The 24,544-nt window shown below is 47.2% G+C and overlaps 1 long non-coding RNA gene across 2 annotated transcripts in view; it reads right to left on the bottom strand.

Moving 5' to 3' along the window:
• LOC139059162 (uncharacterized) overlaps window positions 1–24,544 on the bottom strand; it is a 477,146-nt gene that overhangs the window by 136,733 nt on the left and 315,869 nt on the right. For both annotated transcript variants that reach the window (XR_011513967.1, XR_011513968.1), the window contains exon 3: window positions 8,970–9,062. This is a non-coding gene — a long non-coding RNA (uncharacterized lncRNA). The remainder of the gene's footprint in view (window positions 1–8,969; window positions 9,063–24,544) is intronic.

Below are 24,544 nucleotides of genomic sequence, written 5' to 3'. Positions count from 1 at the left end.
CTTATTTTCTGCACCAAATAACACAGAATGCTGCAGTGATAACTGTTGATAAGCGCATTTGCACATTTGCTGTCAGACTGTAAGGCTTCACAGCCAATACTAATGCAGCACGGCGGGAAATATGACTCACAAATAACAAAAATATTTTACCGCGAAGCTGTTTACCTCTACCAACCGGCGATTCTTTCGTGGCGGTCCACAGAAAACTCGGCTTTCTGTAAATGGACGATTTAGCGCAACAAACCCATGTAGCACGCTCGCACACGGGCGCCATGATTTTATGCCAATGTGTACACTCCGTGTGTTAACAATTGTAGTCATCGCTCTGTAATAGCTTTGTTTACCTCTACCAACTGGCGATTCTTTCGTGGCGCTCCACGGAAAACTCGGCTTTCTAGAAATCGACGATTTAATGCACAAAAAAAAAAAACGCATGTAGCGCACGCGCACATGGGCGGCATGGTGTCACCATGCGTGATGGATCGCGCGAAAGTACGGTATCACGATCGTGGTCTTCTCGCTCGGCATGGAGGGCGCGCCGAACCGGCACTTGTTCCTGTTCTTCTCGTAGCACGTGTGCGGTGCTGGTGAATCTGCGAGGATTCTCTATTCGAAGATAAACTGCCTCTCCTTTCCAAGACTCACGGATACTCGTACCCTCCGATTCCGCCGCATCTGGCCCCGCTGAACGTTGTCGAAGAACGGCTGGTTGCACCGCGAATCCCGTTCATGTCGATCAGGGTATCGCTGCATTTTACGGCGTACTCATCTCATTCCTTAGACTAGAATAGGTTATGTGGATGGTAACAGCTTCGCTGACGATTCACTTTCGCAGAATGGATTGGGCCTTCAAAGTTTTTAATAAAGTTTTAATTAGCGATTTTAGAGGCAATATTTAATTTGCGAAATTGAAGCCTGACAGTCATATGTTGACCAACAACAACGACACAAAAATCGCTGTAGTCACTACGGCATGCATTATATAGGCTGTGGGCAGCCCTGAACACAAACGAAAATTAAGTAGCTGTGTCAGTGACGCTGGTCTCCCCACTCTATCAGAAAACGCCACCTGCTTTTTTGCTGCGTGGGTGCCAAGGCTACGACAATTGTGAGTTACCTTCATTCTGATCAATAAAGCCTTTTTCTTAATTTGCCGCTATTGACAAACGTGATTACCCGAGCTGCGGCACCACCACAAGATTGGGAACGGAACAGAGCACGCTTCGCGTCGATTTCAGGCGTCAACATGAAAAAAAAAAGAAAAAGGAAAAGGCCACGATGAAGCCTGTGCCAGCGGAAGCTTGCGCTACTGTTGGTCTGCACTCGCAATAGAGAGGATGAAGATATCGATGTCACTGATGTACTATTTCATTTTTTTTGTACTGCCATACGGGGCCACCCGCAGTACCACAGTACTGCAGGCTCTGGCACCCAAGACGATTTTGTTTAGCGAACAAGTTTTTGTTGAGATAATAATATGACTTTGAGTCCTCCATTCCCCAATTGCAACGTTTCCTCTATAATTGGTAATTAAACAGTTATTTAAGATATCATTATTAGTTATCAGCCATATTTCGCATGATACCGAGTTCCCAATGGTCACAAAGACACATAAGCTGATAGAATATCGCAAAACAACCTCAGAAAAATTCAACTTTTTACAAAATTTTGTGCAGCTGAAACACCGCACTTTATTTGTGACATGAAGTCACACAACAAAATGATAAAGAGACGGCTAGCTAGGACTAGGAGACTGTGTTTTATTCAACACCGCGAAACTGATACAAAAACAATACAAAACTGATAAATGAAACACTATGCCTACTGGCGACACAGAAACCATTTAGCGCATTAAATTTCTTAGCCACCACATTTGTGCAATTGTTACGTTAGGACGTTGCTAAAGCTGCAGCCTGCAATTCTGCCGCACTAAATATCTGGTACATAGGGTACATGCGCTCGGACTGCTGGCTACCGGAGCATTATTTACCATTTACGCCCAGTTAAGCCGGCGGAAAGATGGTGGTCTTCAGACATTTATGACACCCCCCTCCAACTGGCACCCGGGGCCCACTCTCCCCCCCCCCCCCCCTTTACTTTGCTACTGCGCGTGTCCAACGCCGCAGCAGACGCCCCGGTTGTCTCCACTCTGCACGGAGCGGTGGGCGATGAAGACATCGAGGCAGCGTAGCAGCTGCCGGAGACGAATGCCCCTCCTCCCTCGCCTGAGCCCCTGCCTCTTGCGCGACAGGAGAGGGCACGCATTCGGGCCGCGTTCCTCGCTCGCGCACGCGAGATTGAACCGCGTTCGCCGGCTCACCCTCACCCTCTTTCACTCATACGGAACCTCACAGCGACGGCGACGCTGACTGCAGATATGCGCCTGGAGTGTCCCTATAATTGCTATAGCAATGAAGCTGCCTTATAGACGAGGTGCTCGGACGCACTGCGCTGCTTTATTTGAATTAATGGACCTGATATGCTGCACAAATATTTCACAAGTATTCAAGCATTTACTTTAACTGTTATTTGAACGAATAATTAACTGATATTCAGCGCGTTATCATGTCTAAGTGTCTCGCATCTAATGCTTTCAAATGATTCTCCTATAGCGACGAAGAGGCTGAACTACGCCTGCCAAGTCCTCACCAGTTCCTGGCCACCTGGAATGTGCTTCTGATGCCTGCTTGCAACATATTTAGCTTTATGTAGGTCTGACAAGAGCCGCTCTACTTGAGCCCGCGTCTTCTGAAGTGGCGGTGTCGACATCTTTCTTTCTTGTGTGATTTGATCAAAAGAAACTCATTCGATTCTCGCACAATTTTTGTCTGTTGTCTTGAATGGAGCGTCGTGTTATCTCCTCATACTTTCAGCAGTACCTGTAATATAGTTAATATTGTTTTTATGAGCCTCTCGGTACTTGACTACTTCTCCACGCGGCTATTCAAGGTTAACGTTGTAGTGAATGTGTCAAAGCCCTTTGCATTTGCCCCTATTCTATAGTTTCCCAGTTGTCTATATATAAACCATGTGTTGACACTATATGGACATTCGAGAAGTACCGAAACCGCCACTTTTTCTAGCTTTCAGTAAGATTGCTCATAGGGCAGTAAATTATAAGGTTTTACGTGCCAAAACCACTTTCTGATTATGAGGCACGCCGTAGTCGAGGACTCCGGAAATTTTGACCACGTGCGGTTCTTTAACGTGCACCTAAATCTAAGTACACGGGTGTTTTCGCATTTCGCCTCCATCGAAATGCGGCCGCCGTGGCCGGGATTCGATCCCGCGACCTCGTGCTCAGCAGCCCGACACCATCGCCACTGAGCAACCACGGCGGGTTCATAGGGCAGTATTAAAATATAAATAAAGCAATATTATGAGCAATGAATTTATATCAGCAAATATTATTGCTTATGTAAGATTTCCTCATCACGCGCGTCTCACAATCTCGTGAAATTATCAGTCATTCTAGCCCAAAAAAGCGTGCACCATTCTACCTAACTATTCACACAATACATAAAATAACGGTCGACAGCCTATAAAAGGAGCGCACTTGGAGGCAAAGTACAATAATTGCGTCCGAGCCCAGACGTACATGGCCCATATTCTACAGAAAGAAGCCAAAAGCGGAGAGAAGAGATGAGCCTATGCATGCGAAAGGGATCAGGTTCCCCTTCGGTGCCGAAAAACAAATCAATATAAAACACAGATATACTCTGACTTTTCCAAAGGGCGCAGGCAGCTCCCGCCAGAAATGTCGTAGAGCTTATCGTTCAGAAATGACGTACAGGAAAAGAAAAAAAAAGTAGTGGATAATTGAAAAAAATTGGGTTTCTAAAAGACCGGGGATAATGCTCAATTTGCTGAAAGAATTATAACTTGATGCGCCTTCTGTTTCCTTCTTTTTGTTTCTGATCCTTCAGCTCATCTGCATTTTTATTATTTTTTTATCTTTGCACGTTTTTCTTTCTTTCGAAGGCATATATGGGTGCTTAGATGGTCCGTGCATACTGCTGGCACCGGTACAGAGCGTAACATAGCAATTTCTTGCAGCATTTCACCAGCTATTTCTCTTTGGGTGAAACAAGCGACTTGCTTTTTTTTTTCTTTCAAGGTGGCTTGCTGCCGAAATATTTGGTTCCCTTTGTCTGTGGCAGCGAAAATCCACAGCACGCCGCGGCAGCAGAAGACTATTGGATTCTAGCGTGATCGTCGCTGGTACGCACACTATCTCACTTCAGCCCTAACTCCCCTTAACTCCCTTTAGCTCTGGACTAACTCTGATCACCTCGAATTCTTTAACGTGCGCCTAAATCTAAGAAAGCATTCTAAATCAAAGCAAATCTAAGCATTCAGCCCACTTCAAAATTTGAAAGCAGGGGCTGGGAATCAAATCCGCAACATCGGGCTCAGAAGTGCAACGCCACCCGCCACTGAGTCACCGTGCGAGCCTGCCTAAAACTACTCCTTAGACGGCAAGAAGGCACCTGTGGTTCTGCGCGTGACTCGATACAATGGGCACCATCTTTTACTTGTGAATACTAGCGTAGGAAGTTTCACTTGTCGCGGCTCAGCTCAGATGAAAGGCGCCACCTTTGCGCAGGCATAGAGCTATTGTGTACCTTCAGAGCCCGGTGAGCGTATGGTTTAACGAGATTAGGAAAGGACGTGACGCAATAAGCGAGGAACGTGAGTTGCATTTGCGACACTCGGATGAGATGGATTCTCGCAACATCGGCAGGACAAAGGCGTCAGCTGTTTTGTCTCTTTTCTGAGTTCTTAGTTAAGAGGTCTTTTCCTGTTCCAGCCCGCTCCGTGAAAGGCAGCTCAGTGCAGGCATTTTCTTGCAAACCACTTTTTTTCTTGTCTGCCAGAAGCGTCACTCTACTAGGCAAAATCAAAATATATTTCTGTGACCCGACAGCAATGGTGGGGGTGGTGGCAGTGATGGTGTTTGCTTGAGGGAAACTTTAAGGAAGGTCAACATTGTAGCTGATCTATTCTGCACTTTGTTGCTAGAAGTTGAGTCAACACGCATGATTGGAAACTAGATACGGCATAGAAAAGTGGAAAGTCAGGAATTAGAGCCGTGTTTCTTGCTTTACGTTGCCCTGCGCATTTTTGGCAAAGCAAGCCCTTCCACGTTCTTATGACGGTAAAGTTTCCGAGAATTTCTCATTTGTGTGGGCTTTTACACAAAAGTTTCGCGGAATGCCCTTTGCACAGTAAGCAAGCAGATATTCCCAGCACACGCTATAATCAATGTCATGCAAAATGAAACAGGCTACAGCTAAAAGCAGTGTCTGGTCACAGTGGTTGAAATTAATGTCAGTTTACAGAAAGTATCACAAATGTAGGCGGTGAATTCTGTCACTGGGACGTCATCGTGGTTTTCTTAGGAGATAGATAACGGTTCCACAACGTAGTAAAACCACTTTTTTCTCTCGCACAGATGTTCGTACCGTTTCTCCAATCTGTATTGCCCGTCAGACATCTGTCTTGAGTAATTTTTATTGCTCATATCACCTTAGCCCATAAACAAATGCCATGGACTATCAGGAAGCACAGGCTTCCACCTTATAAACCTGATTCTTCAGCTATATATTTCTTTCTCCACAGATTCTGTAGTTTTTGTCGTTATATGATTGTGACAAATATTCCAGTCATTGATAGGTATACAGGAAGGAAAAGTTCCTGGTTATGTACGCCACTTCTACCGGACTTAAACTGTCCTGAAGTATGAAGCACAATAGGTTGACACCGTACATAGCGCTACGAATAATGCGCCTAACATGTTGTCCTAAAATGTTTCTGCGCTGTCCATTATCAACTGTTGGTTTTAAAAATTGTTACGGAACCTATACAATGTGCCAATATAGTGCAAGAGGTCGTTAAGACCTCTAACAGAGGTTATTGAGAGATTGAGAGATGTGATGCGTAATGTGCGGCCATGATCCGCGCCTATAGGAGATCATTTACGCATGTTTTCTGAATGCACACGACCATGCCCCTCGAAACCATGCATGGAGCAAGCAGCTCGCGCTATCCAAAAACCGTGTTATGTCAGTTCAACATGCCAAAGGAGCGCATGAATGAAATCGCTTAATTATGGTGTTTGTCTCGCGCCTTTAAAAGCAACAGGAAGGACTTGAATCCTGCCTGCTCAAACAGAAAGTCCACTGCGAATGTAATGTTTCCAACGAACACATGTAAAGTAACCTAAGTATTTCATAGTTAGTGTTACCCTAACTTATATTATTACTGGTAACTAAAAAGCGACAGCGATGAATGTCACAGTTCACTACTCCTGCCACAAAAGATATGAGCATAAAATAGTGAAGGAAGAAAGACCTATAACGTCAGCATTTAGTGGCACAGACGTTCACGGGACGTTAGCTTACGAAAGCGTGACGCAGAAACATGTTCGGTGACGCCGACACAACGGTCATTTGTTGCCCGGCGATAAACGCGATGAACCGAGAGAAATATGCGTAACTGATGTGCACGTCAATAGAATATATGGATAAGAGCATAGAAGCTAAAAAAAAAAATATGCGCACATTGTTTTGATATGAAACGCATAATTGAATATGACGCTTCGTGCGTCGAGCCGAGTGCATTAAATGTCATTAACTATGAATTCATAGCCTCTAGAAATTTCGTAAGAGCTAAACCAGTGCTATTTGCTTTTTGCTGTGCACAGAGTTATCCCAAATGACTTCTCCGATTTTGTCTTTATTGTGCTGGTACGATCAAATATAGGTTATTACAACACGCGGGTCGCGCAAGGCATTCGGGGAAATATTGACGACTTCAGGAATAGTAACCGTGTTACAGACAAATTTGATATATTCGTTCCGATTTTTTTTTCACACTGTGTCTCTTACCACTGTTTTCTAAGAATGTTCGAAACAACACCTTCAGTTTTAATGATTCACTGAATTCAGCTTTGGTGGCCACTGTACGCTCAGATAAGATGGTGGGTGCCTATGTTGGCCAGCCGTTTCACAGCAGCGGCCTTTAGCGAAATTTTAGCATTCTATGCCGCTTATTATTCTCAGCCGCCTTCGAAGGCAGGGTACGTTGGAATAAATTACTTTACATCTCGGATCAGCACCTCACCGTTAGTTTTCCTTCCGCGCTATAGAGCACAGTGTTCCGGCATGATTCAAGGACTGTCAATCCATGACGGAACCGTCCTGTTTATGAATTCAGGCCCACTGTCAGGCATCACAGCTTTACATTTACAGAACATCGCACTGTAAAAAAAAAGGCAGGGCGGAACTCTGCTGCAAATTGCTGCGTTTCCTGCGCGCCAAAACGTTTCTTCTTTAGCCCTTAGACACCTCCGTGCACAACTTCTAAGGTTCTGTCCGAGGGATATGAGAGAACTGGCTGGCACATGTTGCAGCATCTTACATACTCTTGCGCATATCGTTCTTCATATTCTCGCAGGTGAATCGGTTTATTTCACCAGGGCCCAAAGTCAAGCAGTGTAGATTAAAAAAAAAAAAAGAAGCACCCGTATTACCACTGCAAGATGGCATCACTCAGTTTACTTCGGCAACCGCGAGAGGGCGCCAATTCGATACGAACAGCGTTTGCCGCTGCGAAGCTGTGCGCGCGGGCGGCACGTCAGCGCTGCCCCGCTGCACCCGCGCGTCCAACGCGCGGTAAGCCGCAGGCATAACTCCAGCGAACCGCGCGCTCTAAATCTACCGGGGTCCGAGGGAAGCGGCCTGCTATTAATTATCGACTGCCGCCCGAAGCCCGGCCGCGTGTACACGTAATGGGCGGCTTTCCGGCCGGCCAAACTGGTCATCGCGCACCGAGTTTCGGAGCCCCGCAAACTGCCTGCATGCGCGCAGCGAGCGGCACTGATCGAAAACCGAAGTGTTGAGACGCCGGCGTCAAGCCCGAACGGACGCTCCATCCTTGACGCCCCTCGCTCGCGGACTCGCGAGCGGCAGCAAGCTACTGATTATCCTCGCGTGCGCTCCGCAGCGCCCGGGCGCCTCCAATGCGGGCCTCAAAAGGCGACGCCGCGCCGCCTCATTAGTTCGAGCAGCGCGCCGTGTTGAGTAGACGTCTCGTCATTAATTTTTTTTTAATCAAACTTTTTTTTTGATCTCTCTCTCTCTCTCTCTCTCTCTCGGCGCTTCGCGGCCGACGGTACGAGCGTTGGCCCAGAAGTGGAACTCATTTCGCGCTGCCTAATTGCACTGCCGCTCGCTGTTCGCTCGAGATTATAGTCGGAGCAAGGCGGAGTCCCAGAATGGAGCCCAAGCCGTAGCCGTAGCCGTAGCCTGGCGGGTTTCGCGGCTGCGACTTTCTCCTTTCCCAATCCAATAGCGTCGTCGTTCCTCTGGACTCCAGATTCAGTTTCCTCGTCGAGGAAATTGCGGAATTGTTGCGGTGCCTCAGTGTGCGGCGCCAACGCGAGCGTCATCTGTCTTGGAGTTAGCTGCTTGTTTGCGACTGAAATGAATGAAGAACGAACGGGAACGGGCTGGATTAAGAGGAAATGTGACTTGATTACTGCGGTATACGGCAGGCCACACTCAATTCTCGCCGCACCCATTCATTCGTTTTGTCGTGCAAATATTTTCGTCGGGATAGCGGCGACTTTTCTTTTTCGCGCTCGGCATATACTTGGTACCACCTCCCTCGGACCATAGCGTCATCTCGTGCTACTGCTTCGAAAGCTGAGTTCAATGATATAGATGATCAAATGACAAAATAAACAACTGCCTTCGGTTTAAGCTAACGCCCACTGAAAATTCGGGCCCTTTTTCGCTAAGCTCTATAGCGCCTAGCAAGCGAAAAAAAAAAAAACAGTTCAAGCTTAGATGATTTCAAGAGTTTCAGCCAGTGCTGAACGGAAGGCCACACGTACAATTTTTAATCGCACCTTCATTTTCACAGACCAAAGGCGAGCAAGTTAGCTTTGTGTTCGCAATGCTTACCTTGTTATATTGTAGACCATCGGAGGTAACACGAGTACACTGCACTCGCTCTTGTGCGTCCGTCAGTTCGCCTCCTCAGAACGGCAGTGGCCCCTGCACAATGTACAGTGGAACTTTTCAACTCATGGCGTTTCACGCGGCATTTTGCGCGCGCAATTAAAGGACACGGGCCCATATGTACAAGGACGTACGCAGAGGGTGCCACATTTCAGCATTTTGCGTCCTTCGTGGTTTACAACGGTGTACCGCTCTGTCAAAGTATTCATGCGCAGAGGAAGTGCCTCCCTCTCAATCAAGCATAGCTCCACCGCAAATATGTATTTAGACAGGTTTAGAAATGCCCAGAGACGCTTATTCTGTGAAGTCTATAGATTATCTATGCACGACCTGTGTGCGCATACGGCCTTACGCTTGTCGTGTACACATATTGACACACTTTCTGCAAGCAACCCGTTGGGGAGCTCAAGAAGCTAAGAACAATTGACTTGTTAGCGAATTTCCGTTATTTTCACTAGATGTATGTGGATATTATAGACGTTGTAGCTATCACATAAACGGTTGTTTAGCGGCATATAATAGATTGTTATAAGGCAATCTTATGAAAAAGAAAAAAAAAAGACATTCGATTAAAAGTCCATAGGAATTCTAAATGTGACCGCACAGTGGGCCTCAGCCTGGAACTACACTTAGACAAAAGGTATCTGTCTTTCTCAGGCTAACTGCTTTCTATATCCTAGCACTTCTTCGCACGCATTCATTCTCAGTATTTCTGGGCGAGTGTGATATATAAAATCTGCCAAGGAAAGTAGAACTCTTTGCCTTGACGAAGACAAGATGGTTCAAAACTGAGGCTTTCTTTGTTTGCCAAATTTATTGCGTTCCCCAAGCGTCCATCTCCTTATTTCTGCGAGTACTTTCTTTTACAGGCGCTCTAAGTTGAAACAATGGGGCATACCTTAGGTAGTGTTCTGGGTAGACTACCTGTAATTTGTAAAGGTCAGGTGTAAACGCGCGCACAATAACACACAGACACACACACACGCACGCACGCCCACACACACGCACATGCACACACGGTGAGCTCCGAGTTATTCAACGTGTCATCAAGAAAGAAAAATTGGAAAGATTGATTTTCGACTAAGAACTTCCTTTGAGTCCTCGAAACAAAGCAATCTACATGATTTGTCGCATCAGAATACCACTGCAGCGACGTACTCGTCATCGTTGCGTAATGGCTGCGGCTTGCTCTGCTGATTGAAATGCAAGCCCTTCCATGTTCTGTGCACTGGGTGCACATTAGGAAACCCCATGTGGTCAAAATTAATCCGGAGTCCCCCAGTACGGCATGCCTGATAATCATACCGTGGTACTGACCCCGGAATTCAATATTTCTTTGTGTGATTCGTATGTGCAATCTTGAGTCCTCGAGCTTGTTTCTAGTAATTTTACTAATTGCACTAATTGTACTAGTAATAGTAGTAATTGTCTCTGTGAGCAAAAAAATATCGCGCCTTTTTCTCCGAGGTGTCGTCGACATTAATGTGAGGCGAGACTTTGAAAAGTGGCATGAAAGAATTGCAATTAGAGGAGCCATGTGCATGGTTGTGCTTTTTTAAGTTCCTTCAGTTGGCATCAGTTCTGAGCTAGGCTGTGTTTACACAGCTCAAAATCTTAAAAAGGAAAACATATTTATTTGTCTCTTATCTACGTTTTTGTCTCTTTACAAATGTACCTTTCACCTTGTCCAAAATATTAGTCGCACAGCTTTCAAATTTTGTAGAAGGAAAGAACAATTGTACGCTACGTAACTGAAACGAGAACGATTTAAGTACATAAAATATTAAGGCAGAATGTTTCTTTTTTTATAGTGCGACATCCACAATAACATGCCTTTCATTTGTTTACTAAATAACCATTAGCATGGGGAGAATAATTTTAATTTCACATTTGTAGGAGACATTAACTCAAAGATACCCAACATTCATTCCCGAGCAGGTTGTTAGAAAAAAAAAGGTACAAAAGTGTCCTAAGATCATGTTCCGAGAATATAATGCAAGTAATGCGGCGTCACACTGCTTGATATATCAAAACATCCCAAGCAGGAGAACAGTCTTTTCTGCGGTAAACATTACTGGAGCATTTCTCTCTGTTTCTGAGGTCCATTCTTCGCTATTTTGCTTTAAATATTACCTTGACGTCACCATCTTAATTTTTTTTTATCCATCGCGAGACCATCGATTGTGCGCCCACGGAAGCACAGAAATGCCCAGGAGCGAGCCTCAGGTAACTTGGCGTGCTTGAATTGTAAGGGCTGCCATAAAAAAATTGTGTTCTCGCGTCAGTCTTTGCATTCTCCCGTATCAGCAACACCAAAAAAAAAAGCACGAAATTGCTTTTTGACTGACTCGGAGTACTCCTCGAAGAGCGCACGCCACCATTAAAACAAAAGAAAGAGATGGTGCCGGAGCGCTCAAGAGCTACAGAGACCCTCCTCTCGGTGACTGTAAGAGGCACTACAAAGAAAATGGAAGTACCAAAACCAAAGCTAAAGCCAAAACTTGGGTTCAACACAATTTATTTTTATGTGATGGTAGCTTTGTACGAAATCGAATGTTCCACGACGAGGCAAACCCACTCGCCGGTCGAAGCGGCAACTACAATGAAATAAATATGTTAGAAGTCGCTACCCTAGTGTAATATATTTTATGAAAGCTGAAGACAAGGCGCTATCAAAAGAAGACAAAATAAAAGAGAAAATTGATATTTCGGACCAAACGGAGTCTCGCCCGGCCTTCAGCAAGAATGCCCGTTCGGGCAAACTAATGACCGATTCATTGTACCAATATGCATGTTGATGCAGGAGAACGGACACCTTCACTCGCGTTACCAGTCTCCCGGCGGTGCTAGGAGATAAAAATGGCCGAGTCGGCGCTGTGATGTAACAGCCTGCAGATAAACGATGGCAGCCCTACGCGCTGCCGCTGTCAGGAGGAATAAAAGACATCCCTCCAGCGTCAGAATCTTCTGGAAGCAAGACGATACGTCGGTAGGCAGCATTGCTCAACACTGGCGAGACGCGACACGCAACTGCATTGATCTCTCTCGTGTTCCAGTTATAAATGCTGCGCTGGCAAGCAGGCCATGGTGCCCGCGGGGGCCCCCCCTGCAATGATGTTGTCAAGAAGACTGCGTCTCACAAATCACAGGACCGTGAGCTCGCTTTTCAAGAGCTATGTTTTACTGCTTGTGTTCAGGTTTTGAATCTCCTTGCTTATTTTGTCGCTTCTTTCGCCATACCAATGTACGGAGTCGATCCCAAACTTGTCGTTACTACGTCACTCCGCTCAATCTTAATCCATAACCTCCTTTCTCGTTCAGTCTAGCAAACCTGAAATAGACGAAAGTGGTGTATAGCTAGCACGTGCAACCGATTAAAAACCTTACCCAGCACAGTCATACGAATATTACATAATTGTAGCCATTCACATTTTACAAGAAAGACTTGCCATGTGTTTCGTACGGAGTACTATAGGGCTTTACTTCCATTCTACGGGCCGTGAAGAAATTATTCTTAGTACTGGTCGGGTCATTATAATCATGGCCTAATCAATTCTTCCCTGCAGGACAGTGCCTCTCCTAGAAATGTGCAATTACCTCTGTTCTGCGAATTCGACCGGCATAATCTACTTATTTCATCTTGTCACGCTACACTTGGTCACTCTTTTTTTCTCTCCATTTATAGCCTATTGCAATGATTAGATGCCGTCGCTTCCATGTTCTCTCATTAGGTGTTCTGCCCACACCCACATTTTTTTCTTGATTGATTATGAATATCATAAACCCACGTTTGCCCTCTAAACCTCCCCCCCCCTTCCTTTTTTTCTAGTTTGATTTATCTCTTGAGGCGATACCTATCCTCTATTCAATTGCTCGTGGCATCATGCACTGCTTGCATCGAATAGAATAAAGGTTACGTACCTAATTACAGCATTGTGCTACGAGGGACCCCCGTTGTGTGCTGCCATGGATGACATTTCAGCATGCGGACTGCAGCTTCAATAGCATCAATGCTCCGCAATTGTTAAGAAGACAAGGCATCGTGGAGCCGCAAGAGAAAGTGATCCAAAATGTAGCAACGCAAATTTCGCCGAAAGTCACAACGCTCTGATGCTATACAGTGCGCAAAGGCTCTACTGAATGACATATGCTTTAACATCCGGTAATATTTACTGAAAACTCACTGTCCACTCTGGAAACTGATACAATGACTGTATAATAAAACGCTATGCGTGAGTTCATTGAAAATAAGTCAACTTAGAACATTCAGAAGACAAAATACGCAGTTTTTTGCCCGAGGAGTAAAAATGTAGGCGCCATTTCAATAAATATTGGAAGAAATTGTTGTCTCATCCTAGCGGTTGCTTGTTTTAATGATTGAGCGTGACATTTGAGTAACGTTTACAATGAAGAGAATATATCCAGAACGCGTGCAAGGACTTCGAGTACGGCTTTTACACCGTAATCAATTCTACATGCACATATTCTTCACTTATGTCGCTGTAAGTTGCGTTTTGTCATACCCGTATTAGTTACAGTATGGAATGCTGGAGTGTTGCATACATGGCATACCCCATGCCTTTAGTAAATATGAAAAAGAGAACTCTGAGAGTGATTAAAGTTCTAACTCAGCAAATGGATGCATTTAACAATATTTTGCAAAAGCAACATTTGCTACAGATTCACATATTATGTAGCCACAAGTGCTTTATTTCACTCAGTTATATTATGCACAAAAACTGACCTTTTCACCAAATACTTTTCTCTGTAACACGGCATAATACGGGGTACGCTTCAAGCGGCAAGAAAGCGCCACACATTGTTATTAGCCATATGGTTAAGAGGTTATGAAATTCTACGCCTCAAACCGTTGGAATATACACCAAATTGTCTTTCAGTGGCTACCTTCCTGTGCTCGTAGCTCTAGCTCAGTAACAACTCGGCAAAGACTTCGGGGCGTAGTCACCCACTAAGATGAGCCAATGCCTTTCATTTTAATTTCATCCGAAGGCACTCAGACAGGATAACGAAATATATATTCTTACTGATAGTCAGTGCCTACACGAACGGCCGTTTGCATAAAGTATCCGTTTGCATCCTCGACCACATCAACGCACCAAAATAATCTGGATCCCGCACCACGATAATCTGGACACCGGGACACGAAGCCACCAGCGGAAACCATCGTGCACAAACGATCGCCCGAGGTCACTGCAACCGGTGTTAAGAATGACGAGCTGAAATGCAAGATTGCCACCCAGTTACGACCGGGGAACAAGACACGCATCCCCCACTCTCCGTCGCTTCAGCTAGGATGCGTTCGATGAAGCGGGCTTTGCGCTGACATCGCCGCCATCCTCCAGCCCCATTGCCGTTTTGACGGAACGAGCTCGGCGAGCGAACTATTGTTCCCGAGCTCTCCAGCGCGGACCTGATCTGCTACGCATGAGCGAGCTGCCGCGGGAAAGCCGTTTTTTGTTGCTTCCCACGCGCCTTCCGGGACGCAGGACAACGAGTTACCCACCATGGCTCCGAGCTTCCCGGAACGGCGCCCCTCTGACGTCGGCGCCGGACATCGGAATGTGTGTGCCTATGTGTGCGTAAACTGTTCTGCGGAACGGCGCCCCTCTGACGTCGGCGCCGGACATCGGAATGTGTGTGCCTATGTGTGCATAAACTGTTCTGCGGGGCGGCGGCAAGTTGACAATGAGTAAACGAACGTTCGCGTCACCTTGTATCGCGGGAGGACCGAGTGTTTAGAAACTGCTGTGGTGCGAATGCTGGACACACTTCTCTTGAGCAGTCATGTTGGACTGACACTCTCTCTGAAGCAGTCATGTTAGACTGATGCACTTTTCTCAAGCAGTCATGTTAGACTGATTTAAATACTGTAAATAAACCCATACTCCTCGTTCTCGATGAGAAGCAGTCCTTCCCTTCATCAACGTCCTCAGCGTGTATAAGTTGGACGACGGCATGGGCCAGCTACCTTCGAATTCATGCCGGACTCCAATCTTGACAACGGATCACGAGCGATGGGATTGAGCCCGCAATCCTGACACCGGGCACTGCAAGAGATGCCAGAAGACGCCAGTCCACAGGCACTACACATTTACTATGGAATTCTTCAGCCCTACCACCTTTTGATAAGAACGATGCCGCCACCGCACCCATCCCTCACCAGAGTTGAAGCCACGGCCTGGGGCCAACTCCAGGCCAACACCTATCCTCACCTCCACGCTCCTCCACGCGATGTACCCCACCATTTATCAACGCCTTTGTCCTTTCTGTACAGAGCGAGCAACCTCATACCATACTCCATGGGCCTGCCAAAAAAAAAAAAAATCCCTGATAACTCCCCCGACCGAAACGCAACGCACGGGCTGTGGGAGATGGTCCTGACCAACTCGGCATTGAAGAATCTGCGAAAGCTGATCGCCAGAGCCGAAAGTGCTGCCGTCGCCGCTGGGACCCTGGAGTGAAGGCTCCACTGACCACCGGGATTTACCCCTCTTCGTGCTCAATCAAAATAAAGTTTTATCTCTCTCCCAAGGAACGTGTGATGTTGTATCAGCTGTTAAAATTGGGAGTTAAATCACCTGTTTACACAATCAGTTAATAAGACGTCTCGCCGATTTCCCCATCTCCTCCCACCCCGTCTTTTTTTAAGCATGAAATCCTTTTAACTCCCGTTGTCGGCGACCTTCAAGTGCCCTTGAGCCAAAAGCCAGAGCCGTTATCCGGGCACTCAAACGAGAACATCCGGCCAAGTTGCGAGAACAAAACGAGAACGTTCGGGTAGCTAGTTAAGACCGCAATACACACGCTTGTTACTTCCCAAACAAGTTACAAAAATATTGCTTCCGAGTTCTTCGAAATGTTTGTTCACAATATCACTCAAGCTGCAACTTCTAGTACGCTGAAGTCTTATTTGTCATTTCTTGTAGCGAGGTTCAAAAGGTAGGTACAGGGCCCTATACACTTTACTGTCATCTTTTGGCGCTGAGACAGAGTTGCCGGTGGTCTTTTCAACGCCAGCGGTCCGTGGGGTCCGCGGAGCGTCCAAGCAGGCAGCGCCCGGCACGCCGTGAATAGCTGTTTGACTGAGACGATGCTTGCAATGAGGTTCTGTCCGTGACAGAAAACTATTGCGCCCATGTGGGCCAGTACACAGTATGGCGTGGTGAAGTGTGATGTGGTGGGGTGTGCAGTTGCGAACATGCGCGACACCCATTTTAAGCCTTGTGGCTAGTATCATCTCCAAGCATTCTGCTTTGCCTGTAGCCATTTCATGCTTACATCTACTCTCGATTATGGGAGAGCCAGCGGTTTTTTTCCCGTTATGCTAAATGTACGTTAGTGGACGCTGACGTCATTCTGAATTAACCAGACAACAAATAATAGCCTGAATTGCTCTCATTACAACAAAAAGTAAAAAGAAAGAAAAGGAAGAACCAAACGTACGTGGGCTGAATTGCTGATGAACGCGAATGCTAGTATATCTTATCGTGTTACGCAGCAGGCTTATAAGTTTCATGCCGTTGGTTAACGTTGTGTAGTGATAAGGCTCCGGGCGGCACCGAGGTGTTAGGATATTTGGCGCCCCTTTACCGCTACCATCAAGCACGCAGCAAGCCTGTTGGGGGAAGCGAAATAGACAGAGTACCGCCTTTGACGACAGATAAGCTGCCCATAATGGTTTCATCATAATATTTTATGAAATAGCCCAGCGGAATGATGGGCTTACGCCCCTGAAGCGCAGACATGCGTCATACGTGATAAACAGTGCAGCTTCGCCCACTTCCAACAAGAGTAGCCGCCGTCCTTCAGCGTCTGCGCGTGGTCTGCACACAGCACGTCGGCCGTGCACCTTGATAAATACTGCACTTACCAGCTTGTCTCTTTGTGGCAGCTAACGGCAACAATGTTCTTCAGGTGCCGGTAGCGCCACTCAGCGACAGCGTATTTGAGTGCGCCTTTTCTTAGCGACTCAGCAACGACAAGGCATCTGTCACTCAATATTTGATAGATGTTTTACATGAACGTGTATGGACTTTGGGATTGGGAAACGCACAAAAGTGTTTATATAGAAAACCGGAAAGATGCCTTGTCGAGTAAGTCGACCACACGCGGACGCAGACGGTGCGATATATATATATATATATATATATGGATCATATGGTGTGAGCGAAGGATAGGGGACATGCTTTTGAATGAAACGTCCTGGCCGGCCCCCCGGAATTATATTCCTTTTATTTATGTAGTGCCTAATTACTGTGAAGCTGCTTCACTGAGATGTATGCGAACTCTTAAAAACAACGGTAAATATGAGACATAGACAGTTACTTCCACAAAGCAGTTTGCGAACACTTTCTTCGTCCCTAAGTTTCCACATCCGAGTGCTCTCTTTAGTTATGGCCCCTGTTATACTCGTGATTGACACGTGTCAAAACCAAGCTGCTTTGTTATATATACAAAAGAAAAAGACAGACTGGGGAGTAGGAGAAAGAATACAGGTGTTTTAAACAGAGCTGAAAGAATGATAGGACGTAGTGAACTTGCGGTAAACTGAGGAGGCCGCTACAGGTCATAGCGTTCTGCTCCGGCATGCAGACTGTTATAATCCTTGCGAGCAACGCTTGTCCGCATTTTCAGCGAAAGATAAACAGAACGAAAGCAATCGCGTCACTATTCAAAGCCAGCAATATCGGCGTGTCTTCCAAGCTACGTTTCCCGCGGCATAATTTAGCGGCGCCTACACAGACAGCAACAGCGCATAAGCACCCGATGAAAGCAAGCTATTCAGCCGAGGTGACTGACCCCGCTCGCTAAAGTGTTCCCCCCCCCCCCCCCCCCCCTGAAGACGTCTCCATGGCAACAGTGGCTTCGCCGTGACCAAGAGACGACAAGCCGTCTTATATATACCTGTGAGCCCCGGGGTGGTCTTGGGAGACACAGGGGCGGGGGAGGGTGCAGAGATAAAGAGGAACGACCGATTTCCTTCCGCCCTTTGTGTCGTGGGGCTGACTCCTATGCGGCTGCACGGCCCAGGGCTTCCGGCGCTCCTAAAGCCCGTCGCACCTGGGCAATCTCTCGGAAGTTCCGAGGCTGCGGCCTGCGACTTCTCGACGGGTTCGGGGTTCCTAAGCCGCCGCGGTCCTGGGGGCTCTCAGGCGTGCCGTTCGCATGTCGGCCCGAGACGACAGTGATCGGTGATGAATGGCCGAGTTCGGGAGCCGGAATGACAACGCGGGCTTTCCTACTTCTCCCGTTAAGTGCCTCGGCATGCATGCGACGCTCCCATGGCAACAAAAAAAAAAGAAAAAGGAAAAGCAACGAAAAGAAGAGACAGAGAGATAAATCTCCGCGCATGATCAACGGGTCGCTTTCCGTGTTGCTACGTTTAATGAAATCCAAGAAGAAAGGTCAGAAAGCGCGTGAGTACAGAGTGATGTGACCATAGTTGAGCTCACTGACGTAGCATTACAACGCTACCTTTCGTTCGCTGTGGTCTTACAGAAATAGAGCAGGGTGATAAGAAAAAAACCCTGTTATCTTGCAGGAAGTTAACATACATCATTAGCAAAAAGGAACACCTTAATTTGCGTATAAGAGGAAGAGTAGGAATGGACGAGAAAGAACAAATTAATCCGGTGCACTTCCGGTTTGCAGCCCTATACGCTTTCTTTTTCTTTTTTGTTGACTTCGGCATTTAATGTCGTGGATTACAAGACATAAGACGTGTCTGCTACGCTTTGGCTAACGCGGAGTTAAAAAATTTTTCATTGAGGTCAAATCAAGTACAGGAATCCACTCTGGTGGATCAGAGAGCGCATGATACACCTCTCTCACACATACCCCACTTTCAGTGAAGTGTTTGCTAACAGGACGAACAGCTGGGTCGGCATGCACAAATTCCATTCTCGTTTTCCACAAAGCGTGGAGGTCCAGGAGCATAATTAGATCGTACGGTGTATCGTTTGATGTATTTACCGGCAAGAATTGTATGCGATATGGGCCAAGGGGAAACTATTTCTTTAATATGCGCTGAAGTACCGCCTGGGAAAAAATCGGGTCCCGATCGTCTTCTAGGAATACGTGTTTTATTATTTCGGGTTACTCGCATAAAAAAAAAAACAGTTGGTTGTTGAAGGTATGAAGATGCCTTTCTTAACGGGAAAAGAAAATCAGTTGTTGCTATTGAAGCTGCAGTCCGCATGCTGAAATGTCATCCAGCACAGAAAAGAGCCAGGTCTTAACGGGAAAAGTGTGTTGGTGCTTAATTGAATAAAGAAGGTTTTAACTGAAGGTGGTGCTGGCATTTTCTTTACTCTTTTTAGTACATCCTGTCTTGTGCTTCCACGTTGTGGTAGACGGTACAAAGGCACTGGAAGCATGCTTACAACAAGGTCCTTATATAGTTTCTGCTTGTTAACACTGCACAGGTACTCTTGTGAAAACTGCATTTTCAACAACCTGTACGAGAGCACCACTTTGCGCAAACACCCAGTTACTGCTCCGCACATCTTTTTACATGACGTCACTATGAATCCTGGAAGAAGTGGTCGTGCGAAAAATACAGTGTAAAAGCGACAACAGGTTGAAACAAAAAGAGTAAAGGACAACGCTGATCAAGCGCCGTCCCGCGCTCTCTTCTTTCGTCTATAGTCCCGTTTTCGCGCTGTATGTATGGTCAAGCACGAACGGCGGTCTTCTCTTGCACTTGTTCCAATACCCGATGTTTCCTTATATGATGAAGAGGGGGAGGGGGGAGGGGGAGCGATGACGTTGCGGTTGTCGTTCGGGCTACAACTGTATGCCTTCACAGTCTTGAATTTGTACTTGTGCTACATGTGTGCTTAAGCCTCGCATACAGTGGACAGTATGTTCGAATACGCTGTCCCTAAAGCAGGGTAGAGGTAAAGCCCAATTATGTGCCTCATTTCCTTCCCTCCTCTCTCTCCCTGTGATCTTTGTTTTCCCCTTTCCCATTCCCCCGGTGTAGGGTAGCCAACCGGATGTTATTCTGGTTAACCTCCCTGCCTTCTACTTTTCTCTTTCCTCCACCCCCCCCCCCCCCCCCTCCTCAATCTCACAACAATACCGTGGGCATATAACTTGTTTCCATAGTAATCGCAGTCTTCTAGCCACAGTAACCTACTTACAACATAAGAGGTATAAAAACAGAAGAATAGGACAAATTGCGCAGTAGCGAATCTTTCAAGCACTTAAATCAGACGCAGACAGAAACGATTCTAGTTTAGCGTTCCGCGTCATGAAAAGCGGCAAGCGGAAGAGGTAAAACGTAGCTGCATAATAAAGGCGGGCAAAATAACGCCACGACAATAAAATTTCGGCAGGCTCCTACATATATCGCGAAACGCTTGGCCGCGCAACCTTTTCATATATAGTTTCCGCACACTCATCGTTTCACAACCACTTGACGCCCAGCCTACGGTAAGTCAAATCCGCAATGCTGCTACGGCAATGCTACAGGCTTAGCGAAACACACTGAGGCGACGAGGGAGTGGCACGTGCAGTAAAACCGGCCGGGGAGGTGGCTAATGGAATTACGGCACTCAATACGGCGCCACGCTAGCAACACAAGGGTTGACAACGCGTCTGGCCACCCCGCCGCAACAGCGCATCCCGTCCACAAACTGGCGGCGACGAGTCCTACGCACTCCAGGCTCTTGGGATGGCCGGAACACTATATGCGTCGTTGCAGGACCGAGGGGGGGAAACGGCGAGGAGCGTCTCGCAGAGGCGCCCGCGACAGCCGCTCGGTCAATATTTGCTGGCGCCGCGTATGCCCCGGCGCGCTCACGCTCGCTGGTTCTGTCCGGCAGTCGAGCCCAGAGACAGGCCGGCGCGCTCGAACACAAGGCAGGCGTGGCGAGCTGAACAGCATTACGAATGCCAGGCTTAGGGTGAACGTTACCTATGCGCGCACTTCGTTCTTTCTTCACGACGTGAAACTAAGGAACAAGACGAGTTGCAACTCTTCCTTCCGACAATCGGAGACAGTCGTAGAAAAGCTGACGCATAGTGCGGTTAAACAATACGGGAACTGCGCGTGAAACATGAATCTTGAAGCGCAAAAAGTAGGGAAGGTGGAGAGAACGGGAACTTCGATGTAGCGTGCTGCTATAGGTGAAATGGTGCGGTATACTATATCCTTTTAAGCGAGGCTCGATAAATTCGAATTATACCGGACTTTGCTGACCGTGGCTGCTGCTGCGAACTGCTGCTTCTCTTCGCCTGCTAAACAGCTCGCACACAGGACAGCAATGCTACACTTACCGATGCGCCCAGAACATACGGATGAATGAAGACGTGCTGTGAGAGCGTGTTCTTGACACTTTTAAAGAAGCTGTGCCTCATGCTAAAGGAAAAAAAAGTAAGGAAAGAAAAGAAAGGGAAATACGTGGAGGAAAAGTAAAGATGACAGTTTTGAAACTTACAAATTGAGCTTTTCTGGGTTCAATGCAGGGTTTAACCGCCCCTTCTATTTAACATCGAACACTTTCACTGAAAAGAAATGTCAGACGCAGAAACACCGTACGACGGCACATTCTCTCATTGCCCCTCGTCACCTCAGCATTTTTTTTTTGCAGCTCCTGCAGGGGCGAGAGTGTGGATAAAGCGTGTTGTTCAATAAACATCATGTGACGAAAACACTTGTCGCGTTGCCTCTCCTCCTTTGCATCTATTTCAATGGTATTCACAGCGCACACGTATCTTAGAAAATAAAAGATAGAAAGATAGATAATAAAAGCGCATTCTCCGCCTGTCTCTTGTTTCATTACCCATGTGTGCGCTGTGGACAACATCGATCCGAACCGTCACCTGTTCACCCAAACTTTAACATTCGCACGTATAATCCTTTGCATTGCTCCATGGCAGTGTCGGCTCTCTCTTTCCCTCACTTATTAACCTCTGCGGCGGCTTAGTGACTACGGAGTCGGGCTCCTACGGAGCAAAAGGTCGAGGGTTCGGTCTCGACCGCGGCGGCCACATGCCGATGTGGGCGGAATGCGAGAACCCTCGTGTACAGTGCGTTGATTGCACGGTAAACAACCCGAGGTGGTCACAATACCGCCTCGTAATAGACTCGTGGTTCTGGCACGTACAACCTGAGAATTAGGTTTTTTTTTTTATCTACTGATTTTATCTTAAAGAATTATTTAATCACTACAATGAACTGGTACCTACCTCATCTGCAAGAAACGTATACTCAATAGTACAGTTCTGTGCCGCCATAATAATTTTGAAAAAGGTCGCTTATTGCGAATGTTATATCCATGTGCTGATTGATTTATTGTCGCATAAACATTAATTACGTTTACTCGCTTTATTTTTACGCGCATTTATCTAATACGTATTAAAGTGCAATAACATTTGAAAGAGGCTGGAGTGCATGTGTTACAGACCGACACACATTGCGTTTGGACTTTTCTTCCTTGCATAACAAGAGCAAAGTGTGATTATCTCTGTTTGACAGAAATTAGCCATACAGCTTTAGTTACGTTTAATCAGGCCACTGCGCTTTTCTTAGCTTGATTTGGTCACGACCATGGGGGATGTCGCAGTTTGGTGTCTCTGGGTAGTTTCATTGCGATAGCAATTATAAGGATACTTCAGGCCCATCTCTGCCGTAGGCGTCGCCGTCACCGCCGCAGTGATGATCCGTATAGAGTCCAAGGGCGATAACATCGTCGCCACGAGCCGTATACTGTACGAGAAAGCTAGCCGTCTTCCGTCGCGCGCGGTACCGGGGGAGGTGAGGGAATGTGTGTGTGGGGGGGGGGGGGGAAGGGGGCGCCTGGAATTCGCGACACGGCGTTGACGTACAGGCGCTGGCGCTATGGCACGAAAGGATACCAGTGGTAGTCCGGCCTCCGTTTTATCTTCTAGTAATCAACCCTTCGTCGCGAAATTAACAAGCTATATGAAAGAAAACAGCCCTAGCCCAAATTGGTTGATGTCTCTCTTCAATGTGCCTTCAAGCGTGACGCGCTTTTGCCGCCTTCGTCTCGTTGCAATACACTTGCGCGCCGGGAACGCAGGGGCTTCGCAACAGCGGCGTCAGCGATCGTCGCCGGACACAAAACTGCATGCGACTGGTCCTGCTGACCGGGTCGGGGCGCCCGGGCAGGGAGGGCCGCAGCCAGGGCGGGGTGCGTCGGCGCCCGCGCAAAGATTTCCGATGGGCTTCCGATTCGGCCGCTTTCTTGCGAGGCGGCAGCGAGGAACGGTTTTGGGGAGCGCGGAGGGGAAAACGGGCCCGTCGTCTCCCACGCGGAGCTCGTAAAAGAGGCGCGGCTCAGACTTCCGGGCGCCCCGCCGCCGCCGGTGAAGATGACGACGTCGACAGGGAGGAGACAGTTGTCGTCGTCGACGAGCGCGTCAGCTAAACAGGAGGAAAGAAAAGGGAAACAGGGAAGCAAGGAATGAGAGTAAGCGTAGATTCAGTACGATGTAGCCTCGAAAGGGGGAGCGGGAGTGCGCGTCGTTCTGTGGGTATAGTGCGGGGGCAAGAGCACTGCGCCTTTGGGCGGGATTATCGTTGCCGATATATCGCGAGTTGGGTGGAGAAAGAAGAAGCCCTGTTTCACCCGCGGGGTGTGCATCACGAAGAAACGAGGAAAATAAGGGCGGAGAAGGGGATGCGATTAAGGAGGCAGTGGGAGGGGGAGGTTGCTTTCAGGTCGGCGCGTATGCATGCCTTTGGGCGCACGGTCCGGTTTGTAGGGTACAAGGCTTCGATGGCTAGGGCGCCTCGCCTGCTTTACGTCTACAGCGAGAGTGAACGGTGTTGACATTTGTCCTTGCGATTCGTATCCGGCCTTCTGGGGGATCGAATGATAAAAAGACAAGCTCTATAAAGAAATGCCGGAGGACCGGTTTGATATGTATAGTGGATCAATGCTTGCTAGAGCCCTATTTGGCGAGCCATATTGAGACATTAAATTATGTTATGAGAGAGTCTAAAGAGAATAGATTTATTAACTTACCGGAAGACCAAATTGGGAGCAGAAGTCCATGGAAGCAAACTACGAGCGCGTTCAAGGAAATTCTGGCGGTAAAAAGTACGTAGAAAGAGAGACTGTGTGTGCTCTTCCCGTTTTACGACATCGAGCCACGTCAGTAAGGGTCGTTCAGTGTGCTCTTCGTATAAAAGAGCGGACGTGATTTTCTAAGGACATCATCATCGATCGTTCGAGCATTTGCAACTTCCTGCTATTCTTCTTCTTCCTTGTCATTAATGTAGTAATATAAATATTATGCTCGTCAGGCTGCCTCCTAACTATCAGCTTCAGCATCACCACACGGTGAAGGAAGGAATGCTCTGCCGACTACCATCACTGGGATTAGAAGACATTTCAATTAGAACAAGTGCGGTTACGTGCGTGAGCATGCATGAAGATGCGCCATAGTGCAACTATGGCACTTGGAAATTCATGCGGTGTTTCGCACTCCAGAGAGACCGCGAGATCAGTTGAATTTGTGCACTT

The sequence above is a fragment of the Dermacentor albipictus genome, chromosome 4, assembly GCF_038994185.2.
Source record: "Dermacentor albipictus isolate Rhodes 1998 colony chromosome 4, USDA_Dalb.pri_finalv2, whole genome shotgun sequence".
Lineage (NCBI taxonomy): Eukaryota > Metazoa > Arthropoda > Arachnida > Ixodida > Ixodidae > Dermacentor > Dermacentor albipictus.
The sequence above is the reverse complement of the archived record's forward strand: the minus strand, read 5'-3'. Positions and strand labels throughout refer to the sequence as shown.